Raw genomic sequence first — 14,189 nt, forward strand, 5'->3', positions numbered from 1 at the left:
TCTCTTAAACTCTTTAGGCTGTAATCTCTGCATTCCTAAAATATGATCTCTTTCAATGTTGACCACATTCTGAATTTTGCACACTGACCGCAGCAGGCAGGATAGCTGTGGTCAGAGTGAGAAGAGCAGTCTCATTCACACAAGGAAGATTGGTCCCTCATCTGGCATGTTTTAGACAGACCTGAAAGAATAAGTTAGCACCACAACCATTGGAGGCAAGAGAAGACATGAGCTAGAAGAGCCCATTGGTGTTGGAGAGCAATGATTTAAACATTTGCCCTTGCAGGAGACAGGCAATCCCCACATCTTCCCAAGACTCTCTTTCACATAACGCTGAGCCTTCAAAAGGGGTGTCATTTGCTCTGTGTCAACAGTAGGGAATCCACAGAATAAAGGACACCTGCTGCCACCCTCCAGTGCTGTAGACTGGAGGGCATGTTGCAAATTACACACAGACAGGTGAGGGCTGACACAGGACCCCAAACATGTTTAAGCCCAAGGCATGGTGGGGGATGGGTGGGAGTTCAGAACAAAGGACTTCTTATGTATCCCATGTGAGTGAGAATCATCCAAAATGAACATGTCAGTCAGTACCATTCTGGAGGCCAAATCCTGTGGGATTCCACAAAAGAAGTGTCATGCTGGCCAGCAGGAGCAATTAGGCTAATCTTTTTTTTTTAATAATAAATTTATTTTTTATTGGTGTTCAATTTGCCAACATACAGAATAACACCCAGTGCTCATCCCGTCAAGTGCCCCCCTCAGTGCCCGTCACCCAGTCACCCCCACCCCCACCCTCCTCCCCTTCCACCACCCCTAGTTCGTTTCCCAGAGTTAGGAGTCTTCATGTTCTGTGTCCCTTTCTGATATTTCCTACCCATTGCTTCTCCCTTCCCTTCTATTCCCTTTCACTATTATTCATATTCCCCAAATGAATGAGAACATATAATGTTTGTCCTTCTCCGATTGACTTACTTCACTCAGCATAATACCCTCCAGTTCCATCCATGTCGAAGCAAATGGTGGGTATTTGTCGTTTCTAATGGCTGAGGAATATTCCATTGTATACATAGACCACATCTTCTTTATCCATTCATCTTTCGATGGGCACCGAGGCTCCTTCCACAGTTTGGCTATTGTGGACATGGCTGCTAGAAACATCGGGGTGCAGGTGTCCCGGTGTTTCACTGTATCTTTGGGGTAAATCCTCAGCAGTGCAATTGCTGGGTCGTAGGGCAGGTCTATTTTTAACTCTCTGAGGAACCTCCACACAGTTTTCCAGAGTGGCTGCACCAGTTCACATTCCCACCAACAGTGCAAGAGGGTTCCCTTTTCTCCACATCCTCTCCAACATTTGTTGTTTCCTGCCTTGTTAATTTTCCCCATTCTCACTGGTGTGAGGTGGGATCTCATTGTGGTTTTGATTTGTATTTCCTTGATGGCAAGTGATGCGGAGCATTTTCTCATGTGCCTGTTGGCCATGTCTATGTCTTCCTCTGTGAGATTTCTCTTCATGTCTTTTGCCCATTTCATGATTGGGTTGTTTCTTGGGTGTTGAGTTGAATAAGTTCTTTTTTTTATAATAAATTTATTTTTTATTGGTGTTCAATTTGCCAACATACAGAATAACACCCAGTGCTCATCCCGTCAAGTACCCCCCTCAGTGCCTGACACCCATTCACCCCCACCCCCGCCCTCCTCCCCTTGCACCACTCCTATGTGGTTTATGTATACAACGGAATATTACTCAGCAGTTAGGCTAATCTTGAGTGACACCTTGGAAGCATGTTGCTTGCTGATCCATAAGGGGCAAGTAATGTGAATGAGAAATAAGGCATTTTTGTGTAAGGTCTATAAGGTTTTCTGTCACCACAGGAAAACGTCGTCCACCCTGACGAATGCAGACCCTACACATGGTTGCTTGCTCTTCAGCCACAGGCCAGGCTCCCTCCTTAATAGTTCTTGCATTATATGGTTGAACTGAAGATTACATGAGTAAATACATGGATTGCATTTAGATAGGTAAATGTTAGCTATCAATTGCAGTTATAATTATCAGCAATTATTCTTGGGTAAGAGACTAACTTCATGGTGAGATGTTTTTCAAAGGTATATATTTCACATAGGTCAGTCCCCAGCTGTAATTGAAGATTCTTTCATCTCACTAGATCAAGGCTTACCCTTTGTGTTCTCTTTTCTAGTTCTATAACTGATTTTTCTACAATAATAGACAATGGAATATTCTACTCCTACTAGTGAGAAAATCCCATCCTTCACTCTTCAGAGAATAAACTTCCCCTCTGGTCCAAATAGGACCACAATAATTTAATGTACAGAACATATATTGAAATCTGATTCATCGGTTTTGAGGTCCAAATTGAACTTAACAACTCTTTATAATAACTACAAACATTGGTTGAATGCTTACCATTTGCCAGGAAGAAAACCTTCTAAGTGCTTCACATATATTAACTCATCTGTCATCCTTATGCAACCCAATCCCATGGGCACCATAGTTCATGCTATACCTATTACATGGAACTGAGACACAGAGAAGCTAATCACTTTGTCCAAAATTATGGATCTGCTTGGTGTTTCACCCACAATTTCAATGTGGGCAATCTAGTTCCAGAGTCTAGATTCTTAACTACTCACTTTGTCTCTGCTTATTCTGATAAAATGCTAACTTGAGGCACTTGCCTTACTTACTTTTTTTTTATTTTAATAGTGGTGCTTTTAGAAAGAGTTGAAGATCAGAGATGAGGCCTTGCCATCATCCTGTAGTCTTCTGGATCCTAAGGAGCAGAGTTCAGAATTCTCAAGAAGACACACACACACACACACACACACACACACACACACACACACATTTCCTCAAGTGCACTGGGTGAATAATGAACTTTTGCCACCAGGTAGTGTTCAAGTTTTCATTGCTTTATTCAGGAGGTATTTACTGAGTGTCCACTATGAGTCAAGCACTATGTCAGGCACAAAGGCAGAGCATACAACAGCTGGCCTAAGAGTATAGAATCAGGAACACTTTACAGCATTCTAATATGTTTTTACGACTCATCCCATCCAGATTTCAGGATGATCTGCCACAATTGAGATGATTCTTCTTCTTCTTCTTCTTCTTCTTCTTCTTCTTCTTCTTCTTCTTCTTCTTTTAAAGATTTTATTCCTTTATTCATGAGAGACACAGAGAGAGGCAGAGACATAGGCAGAGGGTGAAGCAGGCTCCCTGTGGGGAGCCTGATGTGGGACTTGATCCCAGGGCCCTGGGAACACGACCTGAGCCAAGGGCAATCGCTTAGCCACTTAGCCACCCAGGTGCCCCCAGTTGAGAATCTTCTTACATTATCAGCATTCTTTCCATGCCTTTTTGTTTGTAGTAAATCATTCAGAGTAAAGTATGAGCCTTAAGTCAAATTCTGCCAATGGAACTGATGAGGGGTGGTGAATGACCCATATAGAGGAGAAGAGGGATTTGTAGGCTGGAGTGGGTTTTCGGAAAGGACTTCATGTGATGTGTACCAACCACAATACAAAGTAAGGGGAGAAGGACACAGCCTCCTCTCTCATTTGTCAGGGTGCCAGGGGGAGGGAGTAACTAACCAAAAATAAACACATTCCCAAAGCAACACATGAGAGTTTAATCCTGAGGAGGCTTCTTCTGAGTTGGATCTCAGAGCCTGGCATTTAGTCAGTGACTGGCATGGAGGCTACTGTAAACTGTCCTGGGGAATCCATGAACTTCAGCATTGGTGGGGCAGGGACGTTTGTCACCTGAAGTGGAGATTCTCTTGGAGTTTATTTGGTGCCCTCTCAGTGGCTGAAGGACAGGAACTTGTAGAAGACACTGTGGACCACTATTTTTATGAAGCATTTCCTTCTTCTAATCACAAACACTTACTAAGCCCTACTTGCTGCGCTAGACATGACACATAGAACAATGAATAAAATGTAGACACTGTTTTTATAGAGCACCAATCTTGTGGGGAATACACTACCATAAATGAAAACTATGATACAATGGGGTGTATATAATATTGGGGTGACAAGATTATTAAAGACTTTGGAGGGGCCACCTGGGTGGCTCAGTTGATTAAGCATCTGACTCTTGTCCCAGCTTAGGTCATGATCTCATGAGTTAATGAGGTCAAGTCCCATATCAGATTTTATGCTCAGTGGGGAGTCTGGCTAAAAATACTCTCTTTCCTCCACTTGTGTGCGCATGCACTCTCCTCTCTCTCTCATTCAAATAAAATAAATAAATATATCTTTAAAAAAAGGATGTCAAAGGAAGTGCACCTCTTCTTAAGAGGGAAGTTGGGGTGCGGATGGAGAACGGAACTCCTGAAATCTTTGGATGGGGCTAAATTATATTTTAATACTATCTTATTTCCAAATTGTGCCCCCTAGCTGATGTGGCCTTGAGAAGAGCATCCATCGGGTATGATCATATATCCTCTTGATTGGTGATTGCTAAAGAGACAGGGTCTATATCTCTCAACGTTCTGTACCCTGCTTGCTGCTGATTTAAGCAGAGAGACCACTGACTTCATCTGACCTCTGAACAGATAAAGGAGCTTTGGGCAAAAGAAGGAAATGTAAAATGGGGCCCTCTTTTCATTACTACCTGTCGGTGTAACTGCCGTCTATTTATTTTCAAGTGTTTTGCATGATCAGCCCATTTTAAGGACTGACTCTTAAAAATACTTCAAGGAGAGGAAAACTTCATAATTTAAAACAAATCAGAGAAAATGTTAAATGATGCGGGTGGGGTTGAGTGACTAGATGAATTCAAATGATTCTCTCTACTGAGAAAGGGGGAAGCGTTTCTTTTCTAAAATTAAAGTGGTTGGGAAGAAGGAAGCATTTGCTTATTAAGCATTAACCTTTCATGAATGGAGTAGATGAGAGGCCTAGTTCCAGTAACCAGGACTTACTAGAACTGTGTGGGCAGAAGGGATGGCAGGAGGGAGGTTTCATGAAATGGAGATGAGCTAGAGCTGTTCATGCTTTGTGAGAAACAATACGGAATCAAGTGGAGCAAATTAAGAGGAGGAAGATTCTAGAAATGTATTACATTTCTGGCTCTATTTTTTAAAGAAACTTCAGTTGTTTGTGCCAAGTTACTTTACTTATTTAAGACAGGTTATATGAAAACATGTCAATATTCAATAATATTTCTTGAGGTAGCATAGATATTCTTGTTGCATTGGGTTGTGTGATGATTAAAGGAGATAATGAATCATGCCTGGCACATAGTAAGTGCTTAATGAAAAGTAGCCCTTTGCTGTTTATAATGTTTACTGTCATCGACGTTACTAAGTGAACACAGACTTCCTAGTGCTCGGGCTAAGAAGGCAGGAGTATGAGGTATTTTACATAATTATCCCAGGAGGGTGAGCCAAAGAAGTTTTCTTACCCAGGGATTCTGGGAGAGACGGGAACTCTTTCTTGCTAGACCAGATCTTGAAACATGATCTTGAAACAGATCTTGAAAACATGAAGGCTAACCTTATGGTAGCCAACTTACTGCCATCAGGAAAAAAGTCCTGAAGTTTCTAGGGATAGCCCTGAAGAGTAGAAAATATGGTGAAAGAGAAATCAAGAGAGAGAATCTCACTCCAGATAATATCATTCAATCTGTGAGTCCAGCCGTACCTAAAGTTGGCACTACCGCTGGATTTTCTAATTCTTGGGTTTATAAATTTTGTTCGAGCCTCTTTGAGTTTTCTGATACTCGCAACATGAATCTGTATAAAAACAATGAAGTCACATCTTTTAATTTCTAATAAAAAAGAAGAGTATTTTGTCCCTTCTTTTCCTGTCTTGGATGTAGATATGATACCTGGAGCTGAGTTAGCTGGCTGTCAGGCAAAAAGCCTGTGAGGCAAAAAGCTTGAGGGGAAAACTAAGAGAGACACTAGCATTTCTTTTCTGATATTATGGAGTCATAGAAATAATGCCAACCTCACTTTTTGTATTAGTTTGCCAGGGCCGCCATACAAAGTAGCACAGGCTGGATGGCTCAAACAAAATAAGTTGATTTTCTCACAATCCAGGAGGCTGGAAGGCTGAGATCCAGGTGTTGGCAGGGTCTATTTCTTCCGAGGCCTCTGTCCTGGGCCTGTGGATGGCCACCCTCTTTGTGTGTGTCTTCACATGGTCTTCCCTCTGTGTGTGTATGTGCTAATCTCCTCTTCTTGTTAGTGTGCCAGTCATATTGGATTGGCACCCACCCCAGTGACCTCATCTCAACTTAGTCAAAGACCTTATCTTCAGATATAGCCACATTCTAAGGTCCTGGGGCATTATGACTTCAACATATACATATACATATACATTTTGAGGAAAAAAACACTTCGGTCCACAACACTTTTATTGCAGATTAGCAATATCCACAATAGTCATCCTATCTGGGGTTATTTCATTAACATTTTAGCAGCTACAGAAATGGCTAAACATGGATAGAAGGGGCTCATCCTAATTTCTGTTTTTGCAAATATATTTCTTTTGGCTTACTAGGAGGCAGGCTACCACCTCACAGTTTGGTAAGACTCTTAATTCTCAAGAGAAAAGCATTTACAAACAGAAGATTCTTTGCTCCTGAGTTGAGGAGTGCAGATTGTGTGTTTGCTTCATTCTTTGTTTTAAAGACTGATTTTACAGAACTCCAGGTTATACGTTTAGGCTTGGAGAGGCCACAGAAGAAGGAGAAAGTTGTTTCTTTTCTTTTTTTTTTTTTTTACAAAAGCAACGTGGATTCGGCTTGGTAAGGGCAAGATCCCTGTCTTGCAGCCAGAGATCTGACCAGGAGAACTGTGAATGGTAGCTTCGGCCAACGCCAGGGCGCTTTCTAGGTCCTGGTTGCCAAAAGGCCACCCCCCCGGCCCCCCGCCCCCCGGCCCCCCGTCCCCCCAGGTTTCACCCCTCGTTCTGCTCCATCCTGGCCTCCGCCTTGGTTCCTGCCCATGCAGCATCGTCGGGAACAGGGGACACGCGGCCTTGGGAGCTGAGGATGCGCGGCCAGGTCCATGACCCCGGGGGTGAAGGCTTATGCAAAAGGGATTCTCGGGTGTTAGGTGAAAAGAGAAATAAATCGTTCACAATATTGCCCGCGGTTTGTTTCCCGAGTCCCTGATTTCTCAGAGGCGATCCTGTTTAAAATGAGACTCGCGTCATTCGAGAACAGAACCAAACGTGGCATTCGGAGACCGACCGCTCGGCTGCACCCGCGCTTCGGTGAGTTCTCTTCTTCCCGGGTTCTCACCGAAGGGCTCAGGCTGCGAGCCGCGTGCGTCGGGCCCCGGCCCCAGACCGGGAACACGCCCGGGGCTCGCGGCGGCGGCGGCGGCGGCGGCGGCCTCCCCGAGGCCCCGAGGCCCCGCGGCCAGCAGAGGGCGCGCGCAGCTCACACGCCCCAGCCGCCGGCCGTTCCCATCGCCCCGGTGACTCTTAATCAGCACGCCGCGCCGGTTTCCATGGACACCAGCAAAAGGAGGTGCCTGCGACCTTGATTAATGAAATGTGTAATCTGGGAGTATCGGGACTTAGAAACTTGCGAGATACTCCTTCCTCATGATTACGCTGGCCTGTAACCAATAAACACAAAATCTAAATTGCAGATTATTCGAGCTCCCTCTCCCGGGGTAAAGAATTTCATTTCTTCTTAACCGTTAAGTCGAGCGTCTGTTTGTGACGGTTTCGGGATAAGAACGTAACAGACGAAGTAACGTTTTCTACCGTATGAGGGGTATTGAATGGCTCGATGCGTCTCAGCATCAAAGGAGCATCAGATTTCAGGCGCAGGGGAAAGGGACTTTAGAATGCGGTGGGTATTTCTAAGATTCTGCTTTTTGAACTTCAGAGCCCAGGGATCCCCGGGTGGCGCAGCGGGTTGGCGCCTGCCTTTGGCCCAGGGCGCGATCCTGCAGACCCGGGATCGAATCCCACGTCGGGCTCCCGGTGCATGGAGCCTGCTTCTCCCTCTGCCTCTCTCTCCCTCAATCTGTGACTATCATAAAAAAAAAAAAAAAAAAAAAAAAAGTTTGAATTTCAGAGCCCAGACCAGGAGGCAAAACGAGGAAACAAATTCTCCGCGCGCTCCGGCTGCCGTCACCGCCGGCGACTCACCTGCAGGGGGCGCTGTCCGCCGCGGTCCGGACGGGTCTTGCCCAGCGCGGGGGCGGGCGAGGCGGAGGCAGCGGCGGGGCCGGTTTATTTTTAAGTCCGTTGTTTTCTTTTTCTTTTTTTCTTTTTCAGGATGATAACGGACTTTATAAAAACCCTCACGATTGCACTGATTTTCCGGAGCTGCTCGAGCAGACCTCCAACTCTGAGGTTTCATGAGTTTGCGTTCTCAGTAGAGTGCGTGGTAGACTACATCGCTTGAAAGTATTTACTCCACCTTCTTAATGATGGGAAGAAAATCCTTCCACGCTCAGCGATGCTGAACTTGATGAAAGGAAAGTGGGAAGCAGCTCTGCTACTTTCAAGCAAAGACCTTGCTTGTGATTAAACACCCCTCGCCCTTTGCACGTGTCACGCAGGACGCTGCCCCTCCGCCGGGCCCGGAGGGGGCGCGTGTGACAGAGGCGAGGTGCTCACCGCCAAGGCGCTTGGAGCACAGCTTGGGCAGGCCAATTTGTTTGTTGTTGTTAGCTACTGGAGCTTGGGGGTTGCTTTCTGCGCAGCCAGGGGATGAATATAAAAACTGATATGGGGAGTGGGGTGCTGCTGTATGAAGATAAAAATTGGTGGCGGTTCCTTCAGGCTAAAGCTCTAGGTGGTTGGGAGAGTGGCCGTAACAGGGGAGGCAGATGGTCTTCCCGGTGAACGTAGGGCTTCGGCTGGAAAGGTATTTGAATGGAACATGACTAGCATGCATTACTTGCTATTAGCTGCATTTGGTATTTTGAAAAGGAAACGAATCCAGAAAAGAGCTGGCCTGTTTGCAGGACGGGATGAAAGAAAAAAACAGAAAGCCTTAGATTCTGGGATTTCAGGGTTGAAAAATGGGACTATTTTTAACTTTCAACTGATCAAAGATAAAATTGAGAAATCCATTCAGCCCAAACCACTGATTAAGATGTAGGCTGAAAAGAAATGATAGGAGTGGCCACAGTTCCTGAAGGCATGATTCTGCAATAGCTTGACAAGCCCACAGAGTCCTTAAGTCTAGAGAAAAACATACCCAAGAATTGTGTTGCAGGCTGCTGGCACACAGGAATGGTACGAAATGAATAAAGAGCTAACAGAATCTGTGAAGGAGTTATACTGCTCAAAGCACTGTCATCCTCAGTTAAAAGAGATCATGATGTTTTGAGACAATTTAGGCAAGAAGTAGGCTGACAATGCTGCTCATTCTCCTAGGATGGCACAATCTCCATTGTCCTCCAAGAAGCAACCAGCAAGGATGAAGGGGGGTGGGGTGGGGTGGGGGAAAGATGCCCTGGAGGGTGGAGTCGAGAGCTACAGAGAATAAGGGACTAGGGAGCTGCCTGTAGACGGCAGAACTGGGGCCTAGTCAGGAACATTCTCTACCCTAGGGTAGGAAGCCCCCAATGTGTGTCCAGCAGAATTTCAAAATTACTGTGTCACCAGGGATTACTAAGTGCTTCTCATCCTTCTTCTTTACTAATGAGGGCATTTATTGTAGTTATTCTGTCCTTGTTCTACTATGGTACGTGGCATGTTTGGGTTCTTTTATACCTGATTTAGAGATCTTCATGAGATCTTCAAGTTGGCACCTGGCACTGTAATGGAATGAGACATTCCTGGTACACTTCTTGGATGTGGGTGAGTAATTCTGAGTGAGAAAGGAAGGAAAGTGAATACCCCCCAGGTGATGGTCTGCAATAGATTGCGATATTGTTTTCCAATATAGATTTCCCTCTCCTGTCAGGGGCAGGGTGTCTATTCCTGGCCCCCGGGTGCTGGGCTAGTCTGTGTGACTGTTTTTGGCCAATGGGATATGAACCATTGAGACACATGCTCTGTTTGAACAGGAGCGTCAAATGCGATTGCCTCTTATTCTTAGTCTCTGCCATGAAAATGAGCGTCCCATGGAGGGCTTAGCCTTTCCCTGAGAGCCTTGAATGAGAAGACATACAGAGCAGAGCTGAGCAACCCCGTTTACTCCGAAGATGCAGACATGTGAGTGAAAATAAATGTTTGCTGTTGCAAGCCACTGGGATCGTGGATCTTTGGCTTCGCAGCAAGCTGACTGACACGGACATGAGATCTTGTCCGAGACTCCCAGTGCAGTTTTGTTCAAAGGAGGTAGTGCACATACATATATTAATTTGTTTTTGTTTTCTTAAATTATTTTAACTACAGCATTCCAAAAAAAAAAAATCTCAGCTTATATGCCAAATACAATGAAATGTAGTTTTTCTTATCATAATGAAGCAAGCACCTGCTAATGTGGAAAGCCCCAACACAGTATATTTCGAATTGAAAAGCATTTCATAAAAGAATAAAAGGTCACTGAGTTACTTCAGTAGAACTCTATGATATATCTGTAGTGAAATAATGATTTAGATCAAACCACTTGTCATGTATTCCCTAAATGTGAACCGGACACTTTGGAAAGCTACTATGAATTATTTGACATAAAGTGTCCTACTGAGAAATGCCTGTTTATATTTCTCAGTTCCACACTTAACCAGTGATTCTCCAACTTGGCAGTATTTCACACTAGAATGTAGAATTCACCCAGGGATACATCTCATGTGATATACAGTTCTGAACTAACAACATTCGTTAACAATTTTCTTCTGTTATGAATCAGAGCGCATTGAAGATTACCCCTGCAGTAGCCACGGGCTTGCTTTCATCAAAATATACTCTCCTACGTGGGAGAGTTGTGGATGCAGTTGTATGATAATACCCCAGTTACCTCACAAGATCCCAGGTTGATTTGTTTTGTGTTTCAGGCCACAATATAAGCTGCGTTTGGAAATGTGATCCACAGGGGAATGTCACCTGTTGTGTGAATGTAGAGCGGAGGCAAGGTTGAAATCTCTTAAAACTCTTGTAAGACTTGATGTGACTTCAAATAGAGATAAATCAAAGATCAGAGGTGGAGTGTCAATAAGCAGTGAGGCCCCCATTCTTCTAGTTTGGAAACAGGATAAGTGGATGAATGGGAAGTGATACCAAAGAGTATGGGAAAATGGCAGAAAGAGCCTTCTGCTCAAACATTTTCCCCACCCTGGTTTTTCTATTTGCATTAATACAAGCTGCCTTTTAAAACGCAAAAACCCACAAGGAGGAAAGAGTAGAAATTTAACTTTTCTCACGTGTTAGGAAATAATTCTCTGAGAATCCAGAGTCCAGTAAGGGGGGATCTTTCTGAAGCTGAAAGTGTTAAGGTGTAGAGCAGACTTGGGTAAGGCAACCAAAAAAGCAGTGTGCAACCACAGTCACAGGCCATGTGCCACATCTGACCTGTGCTGGGCACTGAACACACAGGAAAGACTGAAAGGACACACGATGTCAATGAGGCTTAAGGGCATTTAGGGCTCTGGAAATCTGCCAATCTAATCGTCTTACCTTACAGCATGTCATTCTCCTGTACTAAGTCCCACATGGAACATGGTCCATCCTCCAAACTCATCCCCCATGAGGGGACTTCTGCCTGGATTGGTTTCTTGTACTGTCAGCCATAAATACTTACTGATCCTTTACTGTCTGTCTCAAATGTCTCTGACTCTGACTCCATGATACCCGGACTGATTCCCTTGACAGATGAAGCTCCCTCGTTCCCACTTTGTTCTCACTCTCCCGGTACTTCTCACATTGTCCTTTCCTGATTTGTTTGGGGACAACGGATATATCAAACACGATGTTCAAGGTTTATTCATCTTTGTAGCCTAATCTCCTTATCTGAGCACCTTACACAAAATGAACGTGCAAAAGAAGCTTACCCTGGGGGATGGGGAGAGAAGAAGGGGCTTATCAGAGAAGTTCTACAGATGCAAAATGGCAGTGGAGAGTCTCTTTTTTTTTTTGATTTTTTATTTATTTATGACAGTCACAGAGAGAGAGAGAGAGAGAGGCAGAGACACAAGCAGAGGGAGAAGCAGGCTCCATGCACTGGGAGCCCGATGTGGGATTCGATCCCGGGTCTTCAGGATCGCGCCCTGGGCCAAAGGCAGGCTCCAAACCGCTGCGCCACCCAGGGATCCCCAGTGGAGAGTTTCAAACCAAACTTCATGCATTGCAATGTTTTCCCTGGGGGGGGGGCAGGGAGGGGGCAGCTGGTCCAAGTGCCCCTGGGGGTCATTTTGTTTGCAGTCCTAGGTGGATTTTTAGTGCCGCAGAGTGTTTTCCCTCATCACAGAAGCTGGGTCTGGCAATGGGTGTGTGGGCAGCTGTGCCTCTCGTGCTGCCCACCTTGTGTCTGACTTACGGCCATAGCTTGTGGCTGCCTGGAGTACAGCCTTTTAACCCACAAAAGATGTTGATTACTTTGGATCACAAAAGCTCTCTCTTCCTGACATTTGCATGCCAGGTTGGCTACAGAAGTGTTGTGGACATTTCCCAGACTTCTTTCTGCTCAAAGCTCTGCTTTCTTTTTTATGCTACATTTCCTTTGCTTTGATCTGCGTGTGGCCAGCCCCACGTTGGCTTGTAGGGCAGCATTGTTCGGGGACCCTGCTGTCATGCATCCTCTGAGCACATCCTGCCTGGCGATGCTAGTGGCAGAGGCTTTCTTTTTTTTTGCCGGCTACACTGGTTCTGCCCTTGTGCTATCAAGGTGCCATTATTTCTTTGTTGGGGAGTGTATGTGCATATGTGGAGAGGGAGAAAGAGAGAGCAAGTCAAAGAGAGGGAGAAGGAGGAGAGGGGGAGGGACAAGAGGGAGGTGTTCTCTGCTGAGCAATGTTAAGAATGGTATTTTATTTAGGCTTGCATTAAACTGTGAAGTCCACTGGTGAAATGCCTCTCGCTGGTGCTCCCACAGCCCTTACGCACGCTGTTCTGGGCTCTCCACAATGTCTTACCTCACTGGATAGTGCCAGTGCTATTAACAATTGCCGCCAGTTATTGAATGCCTGCTTGGGCAGATGCTGCGGATGTCTTATGCCTACCTATTGTGAAAGCACCACAATAAAGGGCCAATGCTATTCTCCACACTGTCTAGATGAGAGGGCTGAGAGTCATAAGGTTCATGTGGTTTGCTTAGTTACCTCTCTAGGAGAAAGCAGACGAAGATTTGAGATTCAAACTCAGGCTATCTGATTTCAAGACCCATATCTTTCCTTTATGTTATGCCTCTTTTCTTCGCTTCTTTCCATCAGCCAGGGAACACCGTAATCCCCCGCCCCCCATTCCTTCTTCTGTGGGCTGGAGAGTAATGGGTAAATCAGAAGCTCTAACCTTAGAGCCTATGGTACTTGAGATACATACTAAGCCTTTCAGATGATGGAACACCTTCACCCAGTCAAATGATGTTTTTCTCCCCCCTAAAGGTTCTGAAGGAGAGATGATTTTGGGAATCATTCAGCAGGCACAGGTACTTTATTGGACAGTCTTCTGTTCACAGAATCTTTGCAGTGGAAGTCTCCACCATCCTGAATTCTTTGTGCCAGGTGGGATTCTGTCCCTGTCCCAGGGGAGGTTCTCTATCACTACTTGCTTCTGCTCAGACTTGACACCACCTGAGTGACATTTCAGGCACATTTCATTTCACTGGCACAAAGACTCGAGGAATCTTGTATTTGAAGGAATTTTTAAAAAGTCTAATACAATGATTCTTAATCTGGGGCATTGAAATCATTTTTCAAGCCGTAGAGTGACGAATTTCTAGGCTGGATACTGTGGGATCCTTGTTTCGTAGGCCTCAGGTGGTGGCTTGGTTCAACAGGTGATTCTGAAGGGCAGCCAGGGGGAGAACCATAAATTTAATTTACTTCTCATGATATGTGAATACTTTCTTGCTTGATTTGATTTTTTTATTTCTTCATCTTTGCATCTCTGGGAAATATGCATAAAGCAGAACATGAAGATTATTTTCTGCTCGGTTCCATAGAGAAAATCAGTGACTAGGGTATTGAATTAGGAATGACTAAGTCTTCAGGCTTTTTATTGGAATAGCATGCGGCATTAATTTTTCAATATATTTTCTTTCAAAGAGATATTTTGCCTCTTCCTGAGCCTCTTTCTAGGTACTA

At 44.9% G+C, this 14,189-nt stretch overlaps 1 pseudogene; it reads left to right on the top strand.

The window, feature by feature from the left end:
• The window catches only part of LOC129506612 (N-lysine methyltransferase SMYD2-like), a 35,452-nt pseudogene extending 27,051 nt beyond the window's left edge, over window positions 1–8,401 (top strand).
• The last annotated feature ends 5,788 nt before the right edge of the window (window positions 8,402–14,189 follow it).

The sequence above is a fragment of the Nyctereutes procyonoides genome, unplaced genomic scaffold (assembly GCF_905146905.1).
Source record: "Nyctereutes procyonoides isolate TBG_1078 unplaced genomic scaffold, NYPRO_anot_genome, whole genome shotgun sequence".
In the NCBI taxonomy this organism is placed as follows: Eukaryota; Metazoa; Chordata; class Mammalia; order Carnivora; family Canidae; genus Nyctereutes; species Nyctereutes procyonoides.